At 43.8% G+C, this 13335-nt stretch overlaps 1 pseudogene; it reads left to right on the top strand.

The window, feature by feature from the left end:
* The first annotated feature begins 1569 nt into the window (after nt 1-1569).
* On the top strand, nt 1570-11518 carry LOC144769799 (uncharacterized; annotated as a pseudogene).
* The last annotated feature ends 1817 nt before the right edge of the window (nt 11519-13335 follow it).

Raw genomic sequence — 13335 nt, 5'->3', positions numbered from 1 at the left:
TATATAGAGGTGTTTCTCCTTAATATATACCCTCAGATTGAGGATAGGGGAGGATTGAGGAGGGAGGAGGTACTTGGTCTCATATTGTCTGGTATTGCCCAAAGATCGAGAACCTATGGGAAGAAAATAAGAAATACCTGAGAGTGACTACAGGGAAAGTTTTAACTATTCCTGTCCTGGTGTGCTCTTCAAACATATCTATGGATAAAATGCATGAGGAATGTTTATTTATTTCAGCCCTAGTGGCAAGATCATTCATTCTGCAAATTTGGTGCAGCGATACTACACCCACCTTTCAAGGCTGGAGCACTAAACTTCATAAAGTCAAAGTGTTAGAGAGACGCTATGCTTTAGATTAGGGTCTATTACAAAATGTGAGAAATTCTGGAATTTCAAAGAGTATTCAACTGTGATTTGGTTAAAAAAAAAAAGAAATGTTGAAAGGAAATTGAGAGAATTGCGACTCCCTTTAGCTTTTTCGTGTTCTATATATTTTTAATCAGTGATTTTTTTTACACTGATGCAATCTAGAAGGGTTTATGTATGTGGTAATGATGTCAACCAAAATTAAAATTGAGTACCATAAGCAGTGAGCACTTTATTTTGTATATGTATATCATACCATAAAATTAACTCTCGGGGTGCCGCTCGTAGAGGAGACCTTGACCCGTTTTGCCTGTTGCTGCACGGAGCCCCGTAGGACTTTGGAACCTGTGTCTGGAGCCCCGTTGGGCATTGTCATCTGTGTGGGAGAGCTGCCGTGAAGGAGGACGGGACTGCGAGGCCCAGCAGGCTGTGCGTGTTCCATCGAGCACACCTGCCGCCTCTTCCCGTGCCTCCGCCCCCTGCTGACCACTGATAACTCCTCGCGGCCCCCGCTTCGCGGGAGCCGCTCGTAGAGGAGACCTTGACCCGTTTTGCCTGTTGCTGCACGGAGCCCCGTAGGACTTTGGAACCTGTGTCTGGAGCCCCGTTGGGCATTGTCATCTGTGTGGGAGAGCTGCCGTGAAGGAGGACGGGACTGCGAGGCCCAGCAGGCTGTGCGTGTTCCATCGAGCACACCTGCCGCCTCTTCCCGTGCCTCCGCCCCCTGCTGACCGCTGATAACTCCTCGCGGCCCCCGCTTCGCGGGAGCCGCTCGTAGAGGAGACCTTGACCCGTTTTGCCTGTTGCTGCACGGAGCCCCGTAGGACTTTGGAACCTGTGTCTGGAGCCCCGTTGGGCATTGTCATCTGTGTGGGAGAGCTGCCGTGAAGGAGGACGGGACTGCGAGGCCCAGCAGGCTGTGCGTGTTCCATCGAGCACACCTGCCGCCTCTTCCAGTGCCTCCGCCCCCTCTATTTCCAGTCAGCATAAGAACTGGTCTAACTATGCGTTAGCGGGACGCGTGGGCGGGACATCACCCGGGACAAAGCCCGGACTAAGGGCGGACCCTCTGAGACCCTCAGAGAACCGAGGAGACCGGACCGGACATAATCTCTGGTATTTAATTCGTGACTCTTTAGTTTTAAACCCTTGTGCTTTTGTGCCCTTACAAATTATTGTTGTGTTTTTATATATTCAGCTATTATGGCTGAAAAACAGGGAGCCCTGTTAAACAAAACTCTTGATGACTATTTTGCTAAGGCTACCCCAGACATGCCTTTGGAGATTGTTTTGGCAGAGCGTCGTGTCGAGCGTCGTCGCTCTGTGGAAAGTCTAAAAAATCGGCGCTTGTCACCATTATCCATACCTCCTGCGAGCACTAGTGTAAGTTCCCAGCTAGCTGACGTTATTGTCCACATAACTGACAGTCAACTTGTGGCATCAGCTGCTAGTACTCCCTGTATAACTAACTCCCCTCAACTGGACACCATTGGTCCCGATGTTACTACACACACGAGTACCCCTAACGTTTTAAGATCTCCTATTTCTAAACCATCAAAAATAGTGTGTACTAAAGTAAACAAACCTACATTAGCCAATAGGATACACAGGCCACCTCCATGCAAAAAACGACGTAAAGAGGGGGTTCAAGCGCAACCAAAATTAAGTCATTCAGACTTTGGGAAAAAGGCTAAGGTTCCCGTAGTTAGTATTGTTACTACTCCAGCTGCTAACGAAGGGTCTATTACTACCGCATCTCCGCCACCCCCTGCTATGTTTACAGACACGGAGGAAATTATGGAAGTTTCTGTGTTGCCCAAGGTGCCCATTATAGTTCGTGATTCTGCCACTTTGGACTCCATAGAAAACTTAATTAACACCTACTCCGCATCGATCCTGGAGAGGCTGATTGAAGTGGAAACTAGGCTAAGCTCACTTGAGCGTGCACTGGGAAACAAGGGCGAATTAATTTCTAAAACATCGAACTTAGTAACGCAAAAAACATCTAGCGTGACCAAGCCCAGCCCGGCTGCGCCGGATTCATCTGTTAATTCCACTCTGTTGGCGAATTCTTCCACTTTGGTGCCTAAAGGGAAAACTATAACATCTGTCCAACTAATTCCACCCCCAAAAAATTCACAAAATAAATCGGCCTCTAAGCCAGCTACTGTTACAACTAAACCCTCTAATGCCATAGCTGGCAGCTCAAATGAATGCCAATTGACGGAGGTGAGGGGACAAAAGCCAAGTTGGGGAAGGCCCAAACCGGTCCCAAATCCTGAATTACCACCAGAGGCAGTGCCCTTTGTGGTAGTCCTAACGGGGGTTCCGGTGCTACAAACTAGCAAGAGGGAGGGTTTCGCAACATTAAAAAACAAGATTATGCATTGGTTAAGTCTATACAGGCCAATGGCACCGCATTTAAATGGTGAAATTGTCCATGTTCGACGCCTCCAATGGTTGGGAAGCAGACCAAAAAACATTGAGGGTGACGTAGTGGTTGTAAATTTTAGGGATCCAAATGCAGTGCAATTTGTATAAAATTGGCCCTTGGGCACTTCAAGTAACTGCATAATACCCAGACCGTTGACATACTTTTACCCTAGGTCTGTGGTTTTTCCCCTTCAGCAACAACCAGCACCCCATATAACATCTCAAACTACGTTCTGTCCCTATCCACCAGTGATGCAGAGGGCTGGCAATACACATCAGATAATGCAACCACCTCTTAGACCTAATCCCATGGAGCCCTTCTATCCCTTAAACCCAGTACCTGCACCTGATGTTTTTGGTTGGAATTGTGTTCCATATAGGCAAAATAAATTTAATAATAGAAGAATGGACCACTTAAAGCCCTTTACCCCCTTAGAAACCACTAACAGATTTGACATTTTCAGCGGTCTAGACGACTGTGACTGATGCCAAATGTTTAAAGGGCTTGATGGAAATGAATTGTTGAATGTCAATTTGTCGGGGGGGTGGGGAGGAGAGAGTGAACTTTGTTTACAAAGAACTGGTGCTAACATTAATGAAACTAAACTTTTGGAAAATGTAATTGTATTACCTGTGTCGATACCAACAACTGGGGATAGCTCAATATTAAGGGAAAGTGTTGTACCCCAAAATGAGTTGATGCTTTTAGAATCTGATGTAACTAGCCAAGGATGCTATATTACAGTGCCTGTGGAGGAGGGTAATATACCGACGCAAAGAATCTTGGAATTACGGCAGCCCATAAAATTGGTTTCCTGGAATATAGCTGGGGTATCAAAAAACCTAAGGGATCCAGAATGGGCAAGTTTTATCGACACTTTTGATTTCTGCATGTTGCAAGAGACTTGGTCAGTTGAAATTACACACAGGCTAGGTTATAAATCATATGGTATCAGTGCGATTCCCTCTAGGAGTGGAAGACCCTCAGGAGGGCTGTTGATCTGGGCAAAAGTTAATCTAAAGGTTAATATAGAAGTGATGGATACTAACTCCCCTGATATACTGATTTTGAAAATTAATGCTTATAAAGGGAAAAAACTCTATCTGGTTAACGTTTATAACAGACCAACAACCATTAAAAGAGAATCATCCTTACTAACCCATCTTGACCTCCTACTGGGTAACTTGGACACAAGAGAGAACTATGTCATCATGGCAGGCGATTTTAATTGCAATTTTGAGCCCATGATAGGGTTTAGCGACATCTTCTTAGAAGAAGATGAGGCAACTGGGATCCCTGTTTTAGATGACATTAAACCAGTTAAATGTTCTCCTTTAGCCTTCCAAATGATGAGATTATGTGCACTCGAGCGTGTAATGGACGGCTACCATCTGATACTAAGAAGAAGCCCACCTTCTATAGAGGGAACTATAAAAGTAATATAGATTTTATTATTACCTCAGTGTCATCATGGGAATTTCTCCTTGACATGGAGGTAATAGAAAGATTAGAAAGTGATCACTTTCCTCTAGCCCTTCAAATTAAGGATTCCCTATTTGGAGACGCAGTTTCCCCTCTGGCTGGAGAAGTAACCAATGGTGATCATAATGAGATACATATTAGTAATAACAGACGTTCCCTTAAATGGCCACTAATATTGGGCAATGGTGAAATTATAGCAGAAATTTACAAGCTCTTCGCTAGCATCTGTGGAGCATATTTAAGTGATACCTCAAAGGAGGGGAATGGTAGTCACTTTACGAAAGTACACCAACACTTTTTTGATGCTTTAAAGCCCTTAGTTACTAAGATGCCGAAGAAAGGGCAGCAGAAGACACACAATCTGTCCCATAGCAAACCTTGGTATAACAAGGATTGTAGGGAATCTAAGAGGGCACTTTTAACCGCGATTAAATCGAAGGCACAACCGGACATTATGTCAGCTAGGAACAATTACAAATTGGTCCAAAAGGCATGCAAAATGGCATGGGAGGAAGCAAAATGGGCAGATTTGCTGCACGCGGCAAAAACACGAGACAATATAGCCTTTTGGAGGCTGATAGCGAATGGGAATCATCAAGGCAGAGTGGTAAAGGACGTCTACTTAGACGAACAGACTTGGGTAAATCATTTTTCCAACCTTTACAAGGAATATGAGGAACCCATTTCAGATAGGACCCCAAGTTATGCTATTCCAGGGGATACCTTGGATTTTACTCTAGGTGAGACAGAATTGGCAATAACCCAGATAAAGTCTGGTAAAGCCCCTGGGTTAGACAAGATTCCAGGAGACTTGTATAATCACGAATTAAAAATTTGGGCTCCTTATATTAATCATTTGTGTAACGAGTTATCCAGGAATCTTGACTTCCCAGAGAGTTGGAGGGGGGCTGAAATTGTTTTAATTTATAAGAAAGGAGACAGGATGGACCCCTCAAATTATCGTCCAATAAGCCTTATGGATATACTACAAAAAATCTATGCAAGACATATCCTATTTCGTGTTAATGACTGGTTGGACGAAAAGGCAATCCTGTCTAGATACCAAGCGGGATTTAGATCTAAAGTTAGTACAATTGATCAAATCTTCCGCTTTTGTTGCCTTTATTGGAAATACATCAAGATTAAAAAGGGTCAACTATATGTCGCGTTCGTCGACTTAAGGGCGGCGTTCGATTTAGTCCCGCGTAATTTATTGTGGGAAACATTAAGTTTAGTAGGGATGCCACCCACCCTGATAGCGCAAATAAAAGAGCTCCATAGAGGCAATTTTGCCAGAGTACGATGGGGCCCAAAAGGCGAATTAACACCCAAAATTTCGATCGAACGTGGCGTGCGCCAGGGGTGTGTACTGGCCCCCACATTGTTTTCGCTATTTGTGAATGATATCCCCTCATACCTGGAGGGATGTAAAAATGACTCTCCTAAGTTGAACGGCGAAAAAGTCACTTCCTTATTATTCGCTGATGACACTATTTTAATTTCCCAGACAAAAAAAGGTCTCCAAGCTCTCCTAAATTCCTTTAATGAATACTGTATCAAGAAAGGACTGGAGATTAATGAGAAAAAGACAAAGTGTATGGTGTTAAACCCAACAAAAACTGATAAGGGCTGTCTAATTCTAAATGGATTAAAATTAGAATCAGTTCCGCATTTTGGATATTTGGGGGTAACATTGGACCCCAATTTTACATGGAAAGCCCAACTGGAAAAATGTAAGATGATGTTTAACCAGAATACGAAACCCATTCTTAGAGAGCAAGGCCAAAGTACAAGCAAGGCCGTGTCTCCTGCAGTTGAACTTTTCAAATTTAAGGTCCAACCTGCAGTGCTATACGGTTCAGAAATTTGGGGCCCAGGGTCTAAAGATACCTTCAGGGTCCTGGATAATAACTTTTTGAGAAGTCTGGTCAGGGTCCCAAGAAGTACTCCTTTGGTCCCACTTCAGCTTGATCTAAATTTTCGTAGAACGGACCATCATATCATTCTACGTCCTTTATTGTTGTGGATCAGGCTGTGGCGTGTACCCGAGCTGCAAGTATACAAGGATGGGCTAATTGAAATCATGGAGCTTGATAGCTTCAAGGTGATACCCTGGTTTAAACATGTCAAATTTTGGCTTGTCCTATTAGGCCTGTCGCATTACTGGGAACATCCTGATTTACTTCCACCACATTCAAAAACTATGGTTAAAAAGCGTTTCTGGTCGTACATTACGGATATGATCAAAAATGCTTCTACTGGTGGGACACTTGTAACAAGGTTTCTTACCTTTAAAGAAGATCCATTCTTCGAGCCCTTTTTGGATGAAATAGAACCACCTTTAGCAAAGACCTTATTTCTAAAATTTAGATATGGAAATCTCCAAATCGGTTCTACATTGGTTCGTTGGCATGGTGGTGCAAACTTGGAGAATCATGTAGAAGATGAACTATGTACCATATGTGGATGTAATCAAAAAGAAAATGAATCACATATCCTCTTTTTCTGCCCAGCATACGCCCAGGCAAGGAGAAGATGGATTAAACCAATATGTTTTCAATTAGGTGTAAGATCATGCTCTCAGGCCTTAAGGATTCTTTTGTCTAATACTAGCCAACCCATTGTATTTAGTGTAAGCAGATTCTTACACAGTATATTTTTCCTAAGAAGAAAGTTGGGTTTTAAACTGTAAACCATTGATATGTCAAATTTGTTGTTATTTTTAATTGAGGGATATTTAATGTAATTCTACTCCTGTCGCCCACAACTGTTCTCACCTAGATTGAATAGCTATTATGAATGTTTTAAACATTTTGACTTTTAATTTTAGAATCGACATGAAAATTGAATGAATTCATATAGTATGTTGCGCATTTTAAAGAAATGTTTTATTGTGTTAATGTATGTGTTCTTTTATGGTGTTCATGCCGAAATAAAGATTGAAAATGGAAATGGAACTCTCAATAAAAAAAAAAGTTTGAAAAATGTGAAATTTAAGGTGATCAGACTTTTGACATAGCCATTGTGGATAAGGTGGACTATGTGACCCTTGACAGTGGTGTCCAAGTCACTTTTCTTTCCCATGCAGCCACAGAATGAGGCACTTAGAACAACTGCTGGCAGCAATCCGGGCAAAGTTATGCCCTTGCCAAAGGATCCAAGAGTTCAAAACTGGTGGCATATTTTGGGCAATAGGAGTACAATTGCTGTGATGGGACCAAAGACATCAGAACATTTCTCCCCTCTTGACATTCTAATTCTGGGACTGCCGCTGGGGTTCTTCAGTGAAGCGGATTGAATTTCTGCTGGATAAAACAGAAGAGCAGGTAACAGAAGCACCGCAAGACTCTTCAATCAAGGAAATCATGGATAAACTTAGAACTGATCACCAGAGAAATATTTTGTCTATCTTGCAACAAATTCTAGAAGATTTTGCTGTCTTTAAGTTTTATGGGGTAAAGGATGGTAAAGCATCTGCTTTTAGGAACAATTCTACATCAGCCAATTTCACATCAGACTCTAGCTCCACATCCATCAACAACGCTACATCAGAGAACAGATCTACATCTGTAATAAGGTATGTGCAACCGGCCTGCCAATAATACTGTGCCTTGGCATGGAGACTGACCTTCACTGTCCTGCCTGGATGACTGGTGCACATGAGATGGTGCTGTGGCCCCTTGACACAGGTGAGACTCTCCACTGCAACTAGGGAGCCACGCTACAGATTTGCTCTAAATCCAGTGTTTGCCTGCCAGACCGGATTGAAGCCGCAGGCTGCGCTTTGCGCGTAACTGTGCTACTACTATCCTGCAGGAAGGCGGATTGCGGACTGCACTGGCTGGCGCACACTGGGAGGCCCGGTGATGTGCTGCTGGGAGCACACTAGCTGCTTGTTTTGACCGCTAAGAAAGACCCACGTATAACACACTGGTGGCCAGATTGAATAACATTTGATTATAATGCTGGCAGCCTGAACTGAGCTCTTCGGTGAATGCACACTAGAATACTTTGAGGCACACCCCTAGCCTGAGAGGAACGACCCTGGTGTAGTCTCCTGCGACTCCCCAGCGCCTTGAGCTTCAGGCCCGACCTTGCCAATGCTGAGACCTACGTTGTACAGCGTACGTGGGAGGCGACCATTTTGCGCAGACGACGAGTAGCTGGCACTGCGGCATTCCCCCCGAGTGCTGTGTTTGGGGTGCTCGGCCCGAGGTGACGTAGAGGGAGCTGGCAGCGGTGGCCCGATCGGGCACTATCTTAGATGCGGAGCTCCTGTGTGCTTGGAAGGAGCCCACTGAGGCCGCGCCAGACCGCCGGTGAGGGTGCGGGAACTGGTGGGCTACAGGACAGTTACACCGTGCGCTGTGGGAGCGCCCCACATCTACCGGCGCTGACCTGTGACGGACAAAAGGTGAGCCTGGCTGTGCACCTGGTGGCTGCGCCCCGTCGGTGGCCACTGGATAGCCCCCGCCCCCTGTTGGGGCCTCCCCTGGGCAATGTGCTTGCTGCGGGGAGATGTGGACTTGCCACTCCGGCGCCTGCTGGTTCTGCGAGATGCTGCGGACAGTGCATACAGATTTTGTGGTAATACTGGGGACACTGGTCATTTCGCTATTGCTACACACTCATTTTACACAGCCCCACGTCGGTTTGAGAGCATTCCTTGGGCTTTGGTTATCTCAACCCCTCCCCGGCCCGCTCCTCCATTTGAGCGTTATGCGACCACCGGGGCTACTCCATCGCCAACAGTATTTATGCAAGTGTGAAAGAGTGCACAGGTCCAAATCAGTGGGGCAAAGGTCAAGTGACTTTAGTTCTCTGTGAAGATGTGAAAACAGCCAAAAAGCTTCCAAATTAGTTAATAGAACTAATGTTTCTGATTCAGGTAAAATAGCTCTGCATACCAGAAGTGATGAGCACAATACTGAAAAGAGAACATTCAGTTCTGGAGATGTTATTATTGCCACAAACCTCAGTGGAAGAGGCACAGATGTTAAAATCACTAAAGATGTCAAAGAAAGTGGAAGGCTGTTTGTTATTCTCATCCATTTTCCCACAAACATGATAATTGAAAAGGAAATATTTGGTTGTACCTCTTTAAGGAAACCCAGGGATGGTCCAGATGATTTTAAACTTTGAAAGCTTGTTGCCACCATGTCAGGGGCAACCGGTAGAAGTCATGAGACAGCTCAGAGCAGACAACGAGAAGAAGCGCATCACAGACATGGAAAGTGATGAGCTCCTGGAAGTACAGATGTGAGAGAAACTTTTTGAGACCTTTTGTGAACATCTAAATGTTTTTCAACAGAATTAAAATAAGGAGGAAAAAAAGAGACATTTACATGACTTCTGATTTACCGAGGGTTATTGCATCTTTGATTACTCCAAGAAAAAGCTTGACTACTGCCCAGCTCTGAATGCATTAAAGGAGCACTGGGCCCTTCGGCTCACACTACATGAAAAAGACATAGATGAACATAAGGACATCAAAGGGCTAAAGAATGACCTTGGCCAAATGATCCAGAGGGAAGTAGACAGCCTCCTGAGAGGAGAATCAGATAACGTCTATGATTTCATCAAACAAGCAATGGATCGCATGTACCTCCTCAATCAGAACAAAGCATGGGATTATGGGGCGCTATCATTCTGGCAGAAAGCAGAGAAGATTGATCCGGTGTCTCATTCCACAATCAGGCATAAATTACAATTAACCTGCGACAGGAAGGATACATGCAGAAGGAAATAGACCTTTTAAAAGAGTTTAAAGGAAATAATCAGTGTCTATGTATCCGAGGTGTAAAATACAATACTTTCCTGCCAGATATCCTGCATAGCCAAGATTGAACCTCACGACAAAATGATCCCAACTTCACAAAAAAAATGCAGACCTGCAAGAGCCTGCTCAAGACCTGGATCTATTACATTGGCAATTCTGTAGCTTCATAATAATAATAATAATGCTATCACCATGGACGAGGCTGTCTTCTCATTGCCAACTGATCAAAACCCTATAACCACCAACAAGCATATTGTGCGGTATGACTATGGCCCGTCCCTTGTGTTTAAAGCCTGAATTCTGCATCAGTGCTCTCATATGCTTTATTGTGGGAGCGTTGCAGGTCCTTTCTGGGATTCTTGTGTGTGGTTTCAGCTGTGGAGCGGCTGGTCAATTCGCAATGGGTCTGATTTCTGAAGGTGTGTCGTACATGATATCGGGGATTGAAAGGATGATAAAAGGTGCATTCGATTGGGCAGAATGGGCAATATCCAAAGCTATTAGTATTGGGATATCAATCATAACTGCAGGATTTAACATCACTGAAAAGGCTGCACAGGCCATTGTGAAAGTGACAAAAGGTGTACTCAATGAACCCAGCCACTTTTCAGATTCGAGACACCCATAAACAGATCATGAACAATATATTGGCAGATGCTTGCCAGTCGGCGGTCATTAATGGCAATGAAGACTACAACATCTTGAACTAGTTCTTCATTCACCTCAACAATATGAACGATGGCATCCTGGAAATCCTGGAGAAGGCCAAAGTGAGTGGAGCTATCCAGAAAGGGTTCAAGCTCAGCGTTGCTGTTGGGAAACGTCTGGCTGAATTTGTACAAATGCTAAATCCTGCTGCAACTCAAGATGTTATTGAAAAAAGAGTAATTCCATTTATGATTAAGGAATGTTATGGGTTCCTATCTGCCACTGACTATAAGGATGATGGACCACCAGCATTTTCCAGATGTGGAGGCAGTTAAAGTTAACTTGCTGGATACGATATCCCAAAACTTGAGTGATAACTTTATAGCTTGTTTTGAAGCCACCTAACTGGTTTCATAAATAAATCAATGAATGTAGAAATGAATAAGCATGTAGGGAAAAAAGACCATTGACAATATTCTTGGACAAAACAAGACTGAGAGGTTCTTCATAGAACAAAAGCACAAAAGTAAGATGAACAAGACATCAGTTGATGGAGAAAAACTTAAACTAACAGAGGCTGAGCAGAAGGAGGTGAACGACTATGTGAAGAAAATGGAGGACAGAAGATGTCCTGCCACAGATCTGGATCTGAACAGCCTCATGAAGAGTGACCTTCTGGAAGGGAAAAGCATCAAGGTCATCATGGTGGACGAGAATCAGAAGAACATCTCGAAGGAGATCTACCTGGGCAAGGACTCCGTAGCTGGCGTCATCACCCTCCAGTGACAGAAAGTAAAGGAGAGGAGTGAAGGGTAAGAAACCAGCTAATAATAATGAATGTTTCTTAATGTTTCTCCTGATTTCAGTTATGCATCAGTCACCCATCTTGCTCATACTGCAAGTCTTTAGACCTGAGATCTCTAGGACCAGTGGCACATGATTAAAACATTTCATACAGTAAGAAATGATATGGGAACCCTACATTGGGAATGGCTGCACTCTCCCATCGGTGTCCTAGAACCATGCACTTTATCCCTACTCAAGACCTCTACACTGACCACATTACCCAGAAGGATGTATGCAATCTACACAAATATGTCTCAATATCAGGATTTGGGGAATCAGAGAAACAGCATAAATAAAAATGAATATTAGGAATAAAATGCAGCTGTTTTCTGAAATGAAGTTCATACTTAATGGTGATGCTGTTTGGAACTGTCAGCAAACAGTGCCTCCTACTTCTGCCGCTTCACTTGTCTCTCATAATTCTTGGCTCACAGTGACATTGAAAGTCATTTAACAGAGCAGCATTTAAGTCACTAAATACTATTTTACCATTAAAAGGTCTTGAGACCAAAAAAAGAATAATAACATGTAAATTATTGTAAATCTGTATATTGTCACAACCACCGAGGGGGGCAGATTTAAATTCCTAAAACAACCATGATTAAAAGGGACAAGACTGGAGAATAAATTCAACCTGAAATGAGTCAGCAAGGGACGTTGATTGTGTGTCATATTCCAGGTTAAATAAGGTTCTATGTTACTGACAGTTTGCACTAAGATTGCATGTTGCATACAGTGTTTCGTTAGTGCAAGGTCCTCATGTTTTGATGCCAGCTTGTGCCTAAAAGCTGTTTCAACATTTTTACCCACAGAATGAGTTAAAGTAGATGGCCTATCATACAGTTCAGACCACCCACGGGCCCACCAATTACGTGCCTCTTTCTGCAATCCTCTTTTCTGTTTCTGTACCCCTCTTGCTTCTTCCTGTACCTCTCCCACATCTTTCATCACCTCTGTTGCTTCTTTCTGCTCAACTCTTGCCTCTTTCTTCACCGCTCCTCCCTCTTTGTGCAAATCTCTTGCCTCTTTCTACACCTCTCTTTCCTCTTTCGGCACCTCTCTTGCCTCTTTCTGCACATCTGTTGCTTTTTTTTTTTTCCTCATATGACCTCCGTAGCTACTGCCACCTCTCGACCTGTCCCGCCACTGGCGCAGATAGCTTTTGGTGGATACTTAGTCTCAGCTGATATATTCTAAATGGGAAATACCTGTTTATACTCAACTTGAGCTGCCCCAGAGTTGTTAATCATTGGAAATGTCTTAAATCCAGGTCTAACCAGTTTGAATCCATGATCTATAATCTAGACTCCACTCGGGGGAAGGAGGGGTCATCCAACCAATTCCAGAACAACCCAGAATCAGACCTGCCCCTTGAAAGATTAACCCTCTGGTCTATGGCTCGATAATATTTAACAGACTTCCACCAATCATTCCAACTAGGGGCGTTTCCTGTCGCCACAACAGGCAGATCTTCCTGCTTGCCAACAATATCAAGTAAAACACCAATTTGCATTGGGACCCAGACTGAGATTGTATCCCACCCAGCATGTCCGCCACACCAAAGAAAATAAGAATTGGGCTAACCTACATTTCGAGACCCAGAACCCTGGAGATATTCTTACCGACATCCAACAAAAAAAATGTGTATTCTGGGGCAGGACATGAATATATGGACATCATCCGCACTCTGGAAGCCACACCTCCAGCAGCTTGCTGCACCTCCACCCTTCAATTTAGAGATCTTTAGCAGAGTCCAGTACATCCTATGGAGTGTGAAGAA

Source organism: Lissotriton helveticus, chromosome 7 (assembly GCF_964261635.1).
Source record: "Lissotriton helveticus chromosome 7, aLisHel1.1, whole genome shotgun sequence".
Lineage (NCBI taxonomy): Eukaryota > Metazoa > Chordata > Amphibia > Caudata > Salamandridae > Lissotriton > Lissotriton helveticus.
The sequence above is the reverse complement of the archived record's forward strand: the minus strand, read 5'-3'. Positions and strand labels throughout refer to the sequence as shown.